The sequence below is a fragment of the Triturus cristatus genome, chromosome 5_2 (assembly GCF_964204655.1).
Source record: "Triturus cristatus chromosome 5_2, aTriCri1.1, whole genome shotgun sequence".
Taxonomy (NCBI): Eukaryota; Metazoa; Chordata; class Amphibia; order Caudata; family Salamandridae; genus Triturus; species Triturus cristatus.
The window spans coordinates 555,477,423-555,491,738 of NC_140588.1; the positions used below are offsets into that span (position 1 = coordinate 555,477,423).

Below are 14,316 nucleotides of genomic sequence, written 5' to 3' on the forward strand. Positions count from 1 at the left end.
AAAGATATCTCATTTGAATGGTCATAGTGGATAGAGCTTTAATGTGATTTGATTCTTTTCGCTATATTCTCTATAAAAGTGTTAAATATTCAAATGTTTATCAGAATATAAAAGTTATATCACAATGTTCATCTTTGCCTGTAGCATAATTAAACAGTCTACATTTCCAGACTACAGAAGCAATGTCTCTGTCTCCTGCATGGGTGGCTCCATAGAGCAATGGTTGGCAATTTGGACTTTGCATCCAATGATCCGATTTGAGACCTTGGAGGGACTTTTTTTATTACTCTTGAGCTTTTCCATTTCTTCATCTTTGTTCATTGATAGCTCAAATCCAACACCAGTAGGTTGAAAGAGTCAATTATTGAATGCTTTCAAAATGTCCATCAGCTTGAACAAGTTACATCAATACAAACTTTACAATACTTTGACATCAAATTTCTTCACAAAGTAGTTAGCCATTATAAAATCATATCCTGATTTTCTCAAACGCATTTCAGACGGGTGATTCACAGCATCACTTTTTTAAGCTTTCCTGCTATTGATAAGGCGAAAATAGCACATTTTGAATGAGAAGTTTTCTTCAATCAAACATAGAGGAACCCAAATGATGATCTCATTCAGCTAGTAAAAATGTTGTTTTATATTAGTATGGAAATCGTGAAAAGAAAATGTTTTTCATGCTGATTTACAACAGTTGATCTCCAATCGTAAAATATAAGCTTTTGGTCGGAGGCATCACAGGTACTGATCAAATTCTCATTTTTGAACTTTATTCACAAATCATATGATATGCTTTGTATACATCAACTGTATTGTTGGATCAATAATGAGTAAAAAGTGACTATCTCAATTTCAGGACATATAAAAGAGAAAGAAGTAGAAACTCATGTTTCAAATGCTGAGAGGCAACAACTGTTCATGATTTTCACCTCCACTAATTATATTTATTTTTATAATCTATATGTTTATATTTTCCTATAAATATACAGAGACATATAGCTATATATACAGAGATACATATGTACAGGTTGATTTTTACATGTTTATAAGTAAATGTGATGTTGTTCCAAATAAAACTTCTAAGAACTGAATGGAAAAGAAAATTGTAAAGTTCAGATAAGTCCCACTGAAATTTGTACTCAGATCCCCGTTTTCAGAGTCCAGAGTGCTAACCATGACACCATCCACCCTCCCCTACCAGGGTGAGCTTTCCATTTTGACAGAAGAGATTTGCCTCAGGGGGCAACTTATCTTTCATTGAAAAATATTATCTCACGTAAAAACCACTGTTCAACAGAGTTATACCGTTATTTGAGTCTTTTGGGCAACATCCTTCCCCAACATAGTTCAATATGCAAAAGTTTACCAGAATAGGAAAGCAATCCAATTCAGTTTCTCTTTGACAGTAGAATATTAAAAACTTTGACATTTCCACATTGCTGCAGCAGTTTGCGCTCCTTTCACATGGGAGGTTCCATGGTGTAATGGTTAGCACTTTGGACTTTGAATCCAATGATCCGAGTTCAAATCTCGGTGGGACCATTTTATGACTCTTGACCAAATCATTTTCTTTCAAGTGTATTCATTAATATCACATATCTAATACCGGTAGGGTGAAAAATTAATTTATTGATTACACTCTAAAAGTTTACTAGATGTGAGCAAATAATAGAATTTTTACAATACCTGGAAACTAAATGGCTCAAAATAATGAGAGATTTTACAAACTCACTCTGGTTTCTCAAACTCATCACAGGGGCCTGATGCACGACATTACTTTTTAAAATCTTACTGTTATTGATAAGGGGAACAAGGAACTTTTTAATTGCAAAGCGTTCATTAAAACAAAACTTGAGGAGCCAAACTTTGTATTACGGTGACCGAAGATGTGCAGTTTGAATAATAATCTTGAAATTCAGACGTACAAAGATTTTACACACTGATTTTCAACAGTAATTCCACAACCAATAAAGTTGAATCTTTTGAAAGACATGTCAAAGGTGTGAATCTGAAATTCACTTTCAAAGAAATTCACAATGAAATGCACTGTGTAAGTCCAGCATGTTGTCAGCTAAGAAATCAGCAAAAATGAACTATCTCATTACTGGCCATATAGATGAGAAAGGAAAATAAACTCATGTTTACAATGTGGATGTGAAAGAACAGTTTCTAGGTTCAGCTTCAATATTTATGTTTATGAATAATTGATATGTTCATATTGTCTAACAGCTATCTAGACGGATAAAGCTATGTATGCATCTATACATACTTATGCGTTCATACGCATCAGTATAAAACATTGATATTAGGTTTTTTCTAGACCAAATTCTAAAAAATGAGTTAAACAGTGAATCTCATAATTGTAGTAGGTCCCACCGAGATTTGAACTCGGATCGCTGGATTCAGAGTCCAGAGTGCTAACCATTACACCATGGAACCCTCTCCCACAAGAGTGACTTTTCCATTGAGACAAAAGAGAGCGCCTCAGTGATGGCCTTCTCTTATATTGATACAAAGATATCTCATTTGAATGGTCATAGTGGATAGAGCTTTAATGTGATTTGATTCTTTTCGCTATATTCTCTATAAAAGTGTTAAATATTCAAATGTTTATCAGAATATAAAAGTTATATCACAATGTTCATCTTTGCCTGTAGCATAATTAAACAGTCTACATTTCCAGACTACAGAAGCAATGTCTCTGTCTCCTGCATGGGTGGCTCCATAGAGCAATGGTTGGCAATTTGGACTTTGCATCCAATGATCCGATTTGAGACCTTGGAGGGACTTTTTTTATTACTCTTGAGCTTTTCCATTTCTTCATCTTTGTTCATTGATAGCTCAAATCCAACACCAGTAGGTTGAAAGAGTCAATTATTGAATGCTTTCAAAATGTCCATCAGCTTGAACAAGTTACATCAATACAAACTTTACAATACTTTGACATCAAATTTCTTCACAAAGTAGTTAGCCATTATAAAATCATATCCTGATTTTCTCAAACGCATTTCAGACGGGTGATTCACAGCATCACTTTTTTAAGCTTTCCTGCTATTGATAAGGCGAAAATAGCACATTTTGAATGAGAAGTTTTCTTCAATCAAACATAGAGGAACCCAAATGATGATCTCATTCAGCTAGTAAAAATGTTGTTTTATATTAGTATGGAAATCGTGAAAAGAAAATGTTTTTCATGCTGATTTACAACAGTTGATCTCCAATCGTAAAATATAAGCTTTTGGTCGGAGGCATCACAGGTACTGATCAAATTCTCATTTTTGAACTTTATTCACAAATCATATGATATGCTTTGTATACATCAACTGTATTGTTGGATCAATAATGAGTAAAAAGTGACTATCTCAATTTCAGGACATATAAAAGAGAAAGAAGTAGAAACTCATGTTTCAAATGCTGAGAGGCAACAACTGTTCATGATTTTCACCTCCACTAATTATATTTATTTTTATAATCTATATGTTTATATTTTCCTATAAATATACAGAGACATATAGCTATATATACAGAGATACATATGTACAGGTTGATTTTTACATGTTTATAAGTAAATGTGATGTTGTTCCAAATAAAACTTCTAAGAACTGAATGGAAAAGAAAATTGTAAAGTTCAGATAAGTCCCACTGAAATTTGTACTCAGATCCCCGTTTTCAGAGTCCAGAGTGCTAACCATGACACCATCCACCCTCCCCTACCAGGGTGAGCTTTCCATTTTGACAGAAGAGATTTGCCTCAGGGGGCAACTTATCTTTCATTGAAAAATATTATCTCACGTAAAAACCACTGTTCAACAGAGTTATACCGTTATTTGAGTCTTTTGGGCAACATCCTTCCCCAACATAGTTCAATATGCAAAAGTTTACCAGAATAGGAAAGCAATCCAATTCAGTTTCTCTTTGACAGTAGAATATTAAAAACTTTGACATTTCCACATTGCTGCAGCAGTTTGCGCTCCTTTCACATGGGAGGTTCCATGGTGTAATGGTTAGCACTTTGGACTTTGAATCCAATGATCCGAGTTCAAATCTCGGTGGGACCATTTTATGACTCTTGACCAAATCATTTTCTTTCAAGTGTATTCATTAATATCACATATCTAATACCGGTAGGGTGAAAAAGTAATTTATTGATTATACTCTAAAAGTTTACTAGATGTGAGCAAATAATAGAATTTTTACAATACCTGGAAACTAAATGGCTCAAAATAATGAGAGATTTTACAAACTCACTCTGGTTTCTCAAACTCATCACAGGGGCCTGATGCACGACATTACTTTTTAAAATCTTACTGTTATTGATAAGGGGAACAAGGAACTTTTTAATTGCAAAGCGTTCATTAAAACAAAACTTGAGGAGCCAAACCTTGTATTACGGTGACCGAAGATGTGCAGTTTAAATAATAATCTTGAAATTCAGACGTACAAAGATTTTACACACTGATTTTCAACAGTAATTCCACAACCAATAAAGTTGAATCTTTTGAAAGACATGTCAAAGGTGTGAATCTGAAATTCACTTTCAAAGAAATTCACAATGAAATGCACTGTGTAAGTCCAGCATGTTGTCAGCTAAGAAATCAGCAAAAATGAACTATCTCATTACTGGCCATATAGATGAGAAAGGAAAATAAACTCATGTTTACAATGTGGATGTGAAAGAACAGTTTCTAGGTTCAGCTTCAATATTTATGTTTATGAATAATTGATATGTTCATATTGTCTAACAGCTATCTAGACGGATAAAGCTATGTATGCATCTATACATACTTATGCGTTCATACGCATCAGTATAAAACATTGATATTAGGTTTTTTCTAGACCAAATTCTAAAAAATGAGTTAAACAGTGAATCTCATAATTGTAGTAGGTCCCACCGAGATTTGAACTCGGATCGCTGGATTCAGAGTCCAGAGTGCTAACCATTACACCATGGAACCCTCTCTCACAAGAGTGACTTTTCCATTGAGACAAAAGAGAGCGCATCAGTGATGGCCTTCTCTTATATTGATACAAAGATATCTCATTTGAATGGTCATAGTGGATAGAGCTTTAATGTGATTTGATTCTTTTCGCTATATTCTCTATAAAAGTGTTAAATATTCAAATGTTTATCAGAATATAAAAGTTATATCACAATGTTCATCTTTGCCTGTAGCATAATTAAACAGTCTACATTTCCAGACTACAGAAGGAATGTCTCTGTCTCCTGCATGGGTAGCTCCATAGAGCAATGGTTGGCAATTTGGACTTTGCATCCAATGATCCGATTTGAGACCTTGGAGGGACTTTTTTTATTACTCTTGAGCTTTTCCATTTCTTCATCTTTGTTCATTGATAGCTCAAATCCAACACCAGTAGGTTGAAAGAGTCAATTATTGAATGCTTTCAAAATGTCCATCAGCTTGAACAAGTTACATCAATACAAACTTTACAATACTTTGACATCAAATTTTTTCACAAAGTAGTTAGCCATTATAAAATCATATCCTGATTTTCTCAAACGCATTTCAGACGGGTGATTCACAGCATCACTTTTTTAAGCTTTCCTGCTATTGATAAGGCGAAAATAGCACATTTTGAATGAGAAGTTTTCTTCAATCAAACATAGAGGAACCCAAATGATGATCTCATTCAGCTAGTAAAAATGTTGTTTTATATTAGTATGGAAATCGTGAAAAGAAAATGTTTTTCATGCTGATTTACAACAGTTGATCTCCAATCGTAAAATATAAGCTTTTGGTCGGAGGCATCACAGGTACTGATCAAATTCTCATTTTTGAACTTTATTCACAAATCATATTATATGCTTTGTATACATCAACTGTATTGTTGGATCAATAATGAGTAAAAAGTGACTATCTCAATTTCAGGACATATAAAAGAGAAAGAAGTAGAAACTCATGTTTCAAATGCTGAGAGGCAACAACTGTTCATGATTTTCACCTCCACTAATTATATTTATTTTTATAATCTATATGTTTATATTTTCCTATAAATATACAGAGACATATAGCTATATATACAGAGATACATATGTACAGGTTGATTTTTACATGTTTACAAGTAAATGTGATGTTGTTCCAAATAAAACTTCTAAGAACTGAATGGAAAAGAAAATTGTAAAGTTCAGATAAGTCCCACTGAAATTTGTACTCAGATCCCCGTTTTCAGAGTCCAGAGTGCTAACCATGACACCATCCACCCTCCCGTACCAGGGTGAGCTTTCCATTTTGACAGAAGAGATTTGCCTCAGGGGGCAACTTATCTTTCATTGAAAAATATTATCTCACGTAAAAACCACTGTTCAACAGAGTTATAACGTTATTTGAGTCTTTTGGGCAACATCCTTCCCCAATATAGTTCAATATGCAAAAGTTTACCAGAATAGGAAAGCAATCCAATTCAGTTTCTCTTTGACAGTAGAATATTAAAAACTTTGACATTTCCACATTGCTGCAGCAGTTTGCGCTCCTTTCACATGGGAGGTTCCATGGTGTAATGGTTAGCACTTTGGACTTTGAATCCAATGATCCGAGTTCAAATCTCGGTGGGACCATTTTATGACTCTTGACCAAATCATTTTCTTTCAAGTGTATTCATTAATATCACATATCTAATACCGGTAGGGTGAAAAATTAATTTATTGATTATACTCTAAAAGTTTACTAGATGTGAGCAAATAATAGAATTTTTACAATACCTGGAAACTAAATGGCTCAAAATAATGAGAGATTTTACAAACTCACTCTGGTTTCTCAAACTCATCACAGGGGCCTGATGCACGACATTACTTTTTAAAATCTTACTGTTATTGATAAGGGGAACAAGGAACTTTTTAATTGCAAAGCGTTCATTAAAACAAAACTTGAGGAGCCAAACTTTGTATTACGGTGACCGAAGATGTGCAGTTTGAATAATAATCTTGAAATTCAGACGTACAAAGATTTTACACACTGATTTTCAACAGTAATTCCACAACCAATAAAGTTGAATCTTTTGAAAGACATGTCAAAGGTGTGAATCTGAAATTCACTTTCAAAGAAATTCACAATGAAATGCACTGTGTAAGTCCAGCATGTTGTCAGCTAAGAAATCAGCAAAAATGAACTATCTCATTACTGGCCATATAGATGAGAAAGGAAAATAAACTCATGTTTACAATGTGGATGTGAAAGAACAGTTTCTAGGTTCAGCTTCAATATTTATGTTTATGAATAATTGATATGTTCATATTGTCTAACAGCTATCTAGACGGATAAAGCTATGTATGCATCTATACATACTTATGCGTTCATACGCATCAGTATAAAACATTGATATTAAGTTTTTTCTAGACCAAATTCTAAAAAAGGAGTTAAACAGTGAATCTCATAATTGTAGTAGGTCACACCGAGATTTGAACTCGGATCGCTGGATTCAGAGTCCAGAGTGCTAACCATTACACCATGGAACCCTCTCACAAGAGTGACTTTTCCATTGAGACAAAAGAGAGCGCCTCAGTGATGGCCTTCTCTTATATTGATACAAAGATATCTCATTTGAATGGTCATAGTGGATAGAGCTTTAATGTGATTTGATTCTTTTCGCTATATTCTCTATAAAAGTGTTAAATATTCAAATGTTTATCAGAATATAAAAGTTATATCACAATGTTCATCTTTGCCTGTAGCATAATTAAACAGTCTACATTTCCAGACTACAGAAGCAATGTCTCTGTCTCCTGCATGGGTGGCTCCATAGAGCAATGGTTGGCAATTTGGACTTTGCATCCAATGATCCGATTTGAGACCTTGGAGGGACTTTTTTTATTACTCTTGAGCTTTTCCATTTCTTCATCTTTGTTCATTGATAGCTCAAATCCAACACCAGTAGGTTGAAAGAGTCAATTATTGAATGCTTTCAAAATGTCCATCAGCTTGAACAAGTTACATCAATACAAACTTTACAATACTTTGACATCAAATTTCTTCACAAAGTAGTTAGCCATTATAAAATCATATCCTGATTTTCTCAAACGCATTTCAGACGGGTGATTCACAGCATCACTTTTTTAAGCTTTCCTGCTATTGATAAGGCGAAAATAGCACATTTTGAATGAGAAGTTTTCTTCAATCAAACATAGAGGAACCCAAATGATGATCTCATTCAGCTAGTAAAAATGTTGTTTTATATTAGTATGGAAATCGTGAAAAGAAAATGTTTTTCATGCTGATTTACAACAGTTGATCTCCAATCGTAAAATATAAGCTTTTGGTCGGAGGCATCACAGGTACTGATCAAATTCTCATTTTTGAACTTTATTCACAAATCATATGATATGCTTTGTATACATCAACTGTATTGTTGGATCAATAATGAGTAAAAAGTGACTATCTCAATTTCAGGACATATAAAAGAGAAAGAAGTAGAAACTCATGTTTCAAATGCTGAGAGGCAACAACTGTTCATGATTTTCACCTCCACTAATTATATTTATTTTTATAATCTATATGTTTATATTTTCCTATAAATATACAGAGACATATAGCTATATATACAGAGATACATATGTACAGGTTGATTTTTACATGTTTACAAGTAAATGTGATGTTGTTCCAAATAAAACTTCTAAGAACTGAATGGAAAAGAAAATTGTAAAGTTCAGATAAGTCCCACTGAAATTTGTACTCAGATCCCCGTTTTCAGAGTCCAGAGTGCTAACCATGACACCATCCACCCTCCCGTACCAGGGTGAGCTTTCCATTTTGACAGAAGAGATTTGCCTCAGGGGGCAACTTATCTTTCATTGAAAAATATTATCTCACGTAAAAACCACTGTTCAACAGAGTTATAACGTTATTTGAGTCTTTTGGGCAACATCCTTCCCCAACATAGTTCAATATGCAAAAGTTTACCAGAATAGGAAAGCAATCCAATTCAGTTTCTCTTTGACAGTAGAATATTAAAAACTTTGACATTTCCACATTGCTGCAGCAGTTTGCGCTCCTTTCACATGGGAGGTTCCATGGTGTAATGGTTAGCACTTTGGACTTTGAATCCAATGATCCGAGTTCAAATCTCGGTGGGACCATTTTATGACTCTTGACCAAATCATTTTCTTTCAAGTGTATTCATTAATATCACATATCTAATACCGGTAGGGTGAAAAGTTAATTTATTGATTATACTCTAAAAGTTTACTAGATGTGAGCAAATAATAGAATTTTTACAATACCTGGAAACTAAATGGCTCAAAATAATGAGAGATTTTACAAACTCACTCTGGTTTCTCAAACTCATCACAGGGGCCTGATGCACGACATTACTTTTTAAAATCTTACTGTTATTGATAAGGGGAACAAGGAACTTTTTAATTGCAAAGCGTTCATTAAAACAAAACTTGAGGAGCCAAACTTTGTATTACGGTGACCGAAGATGTGCAGTTTGAATAATAATCTTGAAATTCAGACGTACAAAGATTTTACACACTGATTTTCAACTGTAATTCCACAACCAATAAAGTTGAATCTTTTGAAAGACATGTCAAAGGTGTGAATCTGAAATTCACTTTCAAAGAAATTCACAATGAAATGCACTGTGTAAGTCCAGCATGTTGTCAGCTAAGAAATCAGCAAAAATGAACTATCTCATTACTGGCCATATAGATGAGAAAGGAAAATAAACTCATGTTTACAATGTGGATGTGAAAGAACAGTTTCTAGGTTCAGCTTCAATATTTATGTTTATGAATAATTGATATGTTCATATTGTCTAACAGCTATCTAGACGGATAAAGCTATGTATGCATCTATACATACTTATGCGTTCATACGCATCAGTATAAAACATTGATATTAGGTTTTTTCTAGACCAAATTCTAAAAAATGAGTTAAACAGTGAATCTCATAATTGTAGTAGGTCCCACCGAGATTTGAACTCGGATCGCTGGATTCAGAGTCCAGAGTGCTAACCATTACACCATGGAACCCTCTCCCACAAGAGTGACTTTTCCATTGAGACAAAAGAGAGCGCCTCAGTGATGGCCTTCTCTTATATTGATACAAAGATATCTCATTTGAATGGTCATAGTGGATAGAGCTTTAATGTGATTTGATTCTTTTCGCTATATTCTCTATAAAAGTGTTAAATATTCAAATGTTTATCAGAATATAAAAGTTATATCACAATGTTCATCTTTGCCTGTAGCATAATTAAACAGTCTACATTTCCAGACTACAGAAGCAATGTCTCTGTCTCCTGCATGGGTGGCTCCATAGAGCAATGGTTGGCAATTTGGACTTTGCATCCAATGATCCGATTTGAGACCTTGGAGGGACTTTTTTTATTACTCTTGAGCTTTTCCATTTCTTCATCTTTGTTCATTGATAGCTCAAATCCAACACCAGTAGGTTGAAAGAGTCAATTATTGAATGCTTTCAAAATGTCCATCAGCTTGAACAAGTTACATCAATACAAACTTTACAATACTTTGACATCAAATTTCTTCACAAAGTAGTTAGCCATTATAAAATCATATCCTGATTTTCTCAAACGCATTTCAGACGGGTGATTCACAGCATCACTTTTTTAAGCTTTCCTGCTATTGATAAGGCGAAAATAGCACATTTTGAATGAGAAGTTTTCTTCAATCAAACATAGAGGAACCCAAATGATGATCTCATTCAGCTAGTAAAAATGTTGTTTTATATTAGTATGGAAATCGTGAAAAGAAAATGTTTTTCATGCTGATTTACAACAGTTGATCTCCAATCGTAAAATATAAGCTTTTGGTCGGAGGCATCACAGGTACTGATCAAATTCTCATTTTTGAACTTTATTCACAAATCATATGATATGCTTTGTATACATCAACTGTATTGTTGGATCAATAATGAGTAAAAAGTGACTATCTCAATTTCAGGACATATAAAAGAGAAAGAAGTAGAAACTCATGTTTCAAATGCTGAGAGGCAACAACTGTTCATGATTTTCACCTCCACTAATTATATTTATTTTTATAATCTATATGTTTATATTTTCCTATAAATATACAGAGACATATAGCTATATATACAGAGATACATATGTACAGGTTGATTTTTACATGTTTATAAGTAAATGTGATGTTGTTCCAAATAAAACTTCTAAGAACTGAATGGAAAAGAAAATTGTAAAGTTCAGATAAGTCCCACTGAAATTTGTACTCAGATCCCCGTTTTCAGAGTCCAGAGTGCTAACCATGACACCATCCACCCTCCCGTACCAGGGTGAGCTTTCCATTTTGACAGAAGAGATTTGCCTCAGGGGGCAACTTATCTTTCATTGAAAAATATTATCTCACGTAAAAACCACTGTTCAACAGAGTTATAACGTTATTTGAGTCTTTTGGGCAACATCCTTCCCCAACATAGTTCAATATGCAAAAGTTTACCAGAATAGGAAAGCAATCCAATTCAGTTTCTCTTTGACAGTAGAATATTAAAAACTTTGACATTTCCACATTGCTGCAGCAGTTTGCGCTCCTTTCACATGGGAGGTTCCATGGTGTAATGGTTAGCACTTTGGACTTTGAATCCAATGATGCGAGTTCAAATCTCGGTGGGACCATTTTATGACTCTTGACCAAATCATTTTCTTTCAAGTGTATTCATTAATATCACATATCTAATACCGGTAGGGTGAAAAGTTAATTTATTGATTATACTCTAAAAGTTTACTAGATGTGAGCAAATAATAGAATTTTTACAATACCTGGAAACTAAATGGCTCAAAATAATGAGAGATTTTACAAACTCACTCTGGTTTCTCAAACTCATCACAGGGGCCTGATGCACGACATTACTTTTTAAAATCTTACTGTTATTGATAAGGGGAACAAGGAACTTTTTAATTGCAAAGCGTTCATTAAAACAAAACTTGAGGAGCCAAACTTTGTATTACGGTGACCGAAGATGTGCAGTTTGAATAATAATCTTGAAATTCAGACGTACAAAGATTTTACACACTGATTTTCAACAGTAATTCCACAACCAATAAAGTTGAATCTTTTGAAAGACATGTCAAAGGTGTGAATCTGAAATTCACTTTCAAAGAAATTCACAATGAAATGCACTGTGTAAGTCCAGCATGTTGTCAGCTAAGAAATCAGCAAAAATGAACTATCTCATTACTGGCCATATAGATGAGAAAGGAAAATAAACTCATGTTTACAATGTGGATGTGAAAGAACAGTTTCTAGGTTCAGCTTCAATATTTATGTTTATGAATAATTGATATGTTCATATTGTCTAACAGCTATCTAGACGGATAAAGCTATGTATGCATCTATACATACTTATGCGTTCATACGCATCAGTATAAAACATTGATATTAGGTTTTTTCTAGACCAAATTCTAAAAAATGAGTTAAACAGTGAATCTCATAATTGTAGTAGGTCCCACCGAGATTTGAACTCGGATCGCTGGATTCAGAGTCCAGAGTGCTAACCATTACACCATGGAACCCTCTCCCACAAGAGTGACTTTTCCATTGAGACAAAAGAGAGCGCCTCAGTGATGGCCTTCTCTTATATTGATACAAAGATATCTCATTTGAATGGTCATAGTGGATAGAGCTTTAATGTGATTTGATTCTTTTCGCTATATTCTCTATAAAAGTGTTAAATATTCAAATGTTTATCAGAATATAAAAGTTATATCACAATGTTCATCTTTGCCTGTAGCATAATTAAACAGTCTACATTTCCAGACTACAGAAGCAATGTCTCTGTCTCCTGCATGGGTGGCTCCATAGAGCAATGGTTGGCAATTTGGACTTTGCATCCAATGATCCGATTTGAGACCTTGGAGGGACTTTTTTTATTACTCTTGAGCTTTTCCATTTCTTCATCTTTGTTCATTGATAGCTCAAATCCAACACCAGTAGGTTGAAAGAGTCAATTATTGAATGCTTTCAAAATGTCCATCAGCTTGAACAAGTTACATCAATACAAACTTTACAATACTTTGACATCAAATTTCTTCACAAAGTAGTTAGCCATTATAAAATCATATCCTGATTTTCTCAAACGCATTTCAGACGGGTGATTCACAGCATCACTTTTTTAAGCTTTCCTGCTATTGATAAGGCGAAAATAGCACATTTTGAATGAGAAGTTTTCTTCAATCAAACATAGAGGAACCCAAATGATGATCTCATTCAGCTAGTAAAAATGTTGTTTTATATTAGTATGGAAATCGTGAAAAGAAAATGTTTTTCATGCTGATTTACAACAGTTGATCTCCAATCGTAAAATATAAGCTTTTGGTCGGAGGCATCACAGGTACTGATCAAATTCTCATTTTTGAACTTTATTCACAAATCATATGATATGCTTTGTATACATCAACTGTATTGTTGGATCAATAATGAGTAAAAAGTGACTATCTCAATTTCAGGACATATAAAAGAGAAAGAAGTAGAAACTCATGTTTCAAATGCTGAGAGGCAACAACTGTTCATGATTTTCACCTCCACTAATTATATTTATTTTTATAATCTATATGTTTATATTTTCCTATAAATATACAGAGACATATAGCTATATATACAGAGATACATATGTACAGGTTGATTTTTACATGTTTATAAGTAAATGTGATGTTGTTCCAAATAAAACTTCTAAGAACTGAATGGAAAAGAAAATTGTAAAGTTCAGATAAGTCCCACTGAAATTTGTACTCAGATCCCCGTTTTCAGAGTCCAGAGTGCTAACCATGACACCATCCACCCTCCCGTACCAGGGTGAGCTTTCCATTTTGACAGAAGAGATTTGCCTAAGGGGGCAACTTATCTTTCATTGAAAAATATTATCTCACGTAAAAACCACTGTTCAACAGAGTTATAACGTTATTTGAGTCTTTTGGGCAACATCCTTCCCCAACATAGTTCAATATGCAAAAGTTTACCAGAATAGGAAAGCAATCCAATTCAGTTTCTCTTTGACAGTAGAATATTAAAAACTTTGACATTTCCACATTGCTGCAGCAGTTTGCGCTCCTTTCACATGGGAGGTTCCATGGTGTAATGGTTAGCACTTTGGACTTTGAATCCAATGATCCGAGTTCAAATCTCGGTGGGACCATTTTATGACTCTTGACCAAATCATTTTCTTTCAAGTGTATTCATTAATATCACATATCTAATACCGGTAGGGTGAAAAATTAATTTATTGATTATACTCTAAAAGTTTACTAGATGTGAGCAAATAATAGAATTTTTACAATACCTGGAAACTAAATGGCTCAAAATAATGAGAGATTTTACAAACTCACTCT

The 14,316-nt window shown here is 33.9% G+C and overlaps 9 non-coding genes across 9 annotated transcripts; 5 read left to right on the forward strand and 4 right to left on the reverse strand.

Annotated features, from left to right (window-relative positions):
- The first annotated feature begins 1,473 nt into the window (after positions 1-1,473).
- TRNAQ-UUG (transfer RNA glutamine (anticodon UUG)) lies at positions 1,474-1,545 on the forward strand. Its single transcript has one exon. It is a non-coding gene; the product is annotated as a tRNA-Gln (tRNA).
- Positions 1,546-2,370: 825 nt separating this feature from the next.
- TRNAQ-CUG (transfer RNA glutamine (anticodon CUG)) lies at positions 2,371-2,442 on the reverse strand. The gene has a single exon. It is a non-coding gene; the product is annotated as a tRNA-Gln (tRNA).
- A 1,547-nt stretch (positions 2,443-3,989) lies between these two features.
- Positions 3,990-4,061, forward strand: TRNAQ-UUG (transfer RNA glutamine (anticodon UUG)). Its single transcript has one exon. It is a non-coding gene; the product is annotated as a tRNA-Gln (tRNA).
- An 825-nt stretch (positions 4,062-4,886) lies between these two features.
- TRNAQ-CUG (transfer RNA glutamine (anticodon CUG)) lies at positions 4,887-4,958 on the reverse strand. The gene has a single exon. It is a non-coding gene; the product is annotated as a tRNA-Gln (tRNA).
- Positions 4,959-6,505: 1,547 nt separating this feature from the next.
- TRNAQ-UUG (transfer RNA glutamine (anticodon UUG)) lies at positions 6,506-6,577 on the forward strand. The gene has a single exon. It is a non-coding gene; the product is annotated as a tRNA-Gln (tRNA).
- A 2,442-nt stretch (positions 6,578-9,019) lies between these two features.
- On the forward strand, positions 9,020-9,091 carry TRNAQ-UUG (transfer RNA glutamine (anticodon UUG)). Its single transcript has one exon. It is a non-coding gene; the product is annotated as a tRNA-Gln (tRNA).
- Positions 9,092-9,916: 825 nt separating this feature from the next.
- TRNAQ-CUG (transfer RNA glutamine (anticodon CUG)) lies at positions 9,917-9,988 on the reverse strand. The gene has a single exon. It is a non-coding gene; the product is annotated as a tRNA-Gln (tRNA).
- A 2,444-nt stretch (positions 9,989-12,432) lies between these two features.
- On the reverse strand, positions 12,433-12,504 carry TRNAQ-CUG (transfer RNA glutamine (anticodon CUG)). Its single transcript has one exon. It is a non-coding gene; the product is annotated as a tRNA-Gln (tRNA).
- Positions 12,505-14,051: 1,547 nt separating this feature from the next.
- TRNAQ-UUG (transfer RNA glutamine (anticodon UUG)) lies at positions 14,052-14,123 on the forward strand. The gene has a single exon. It is a non-coding gene; the product is annotated as a tRNA-Gln (tRNA).
- Positions 14,124-14,316: the final 193 nt, after the last annotated feature.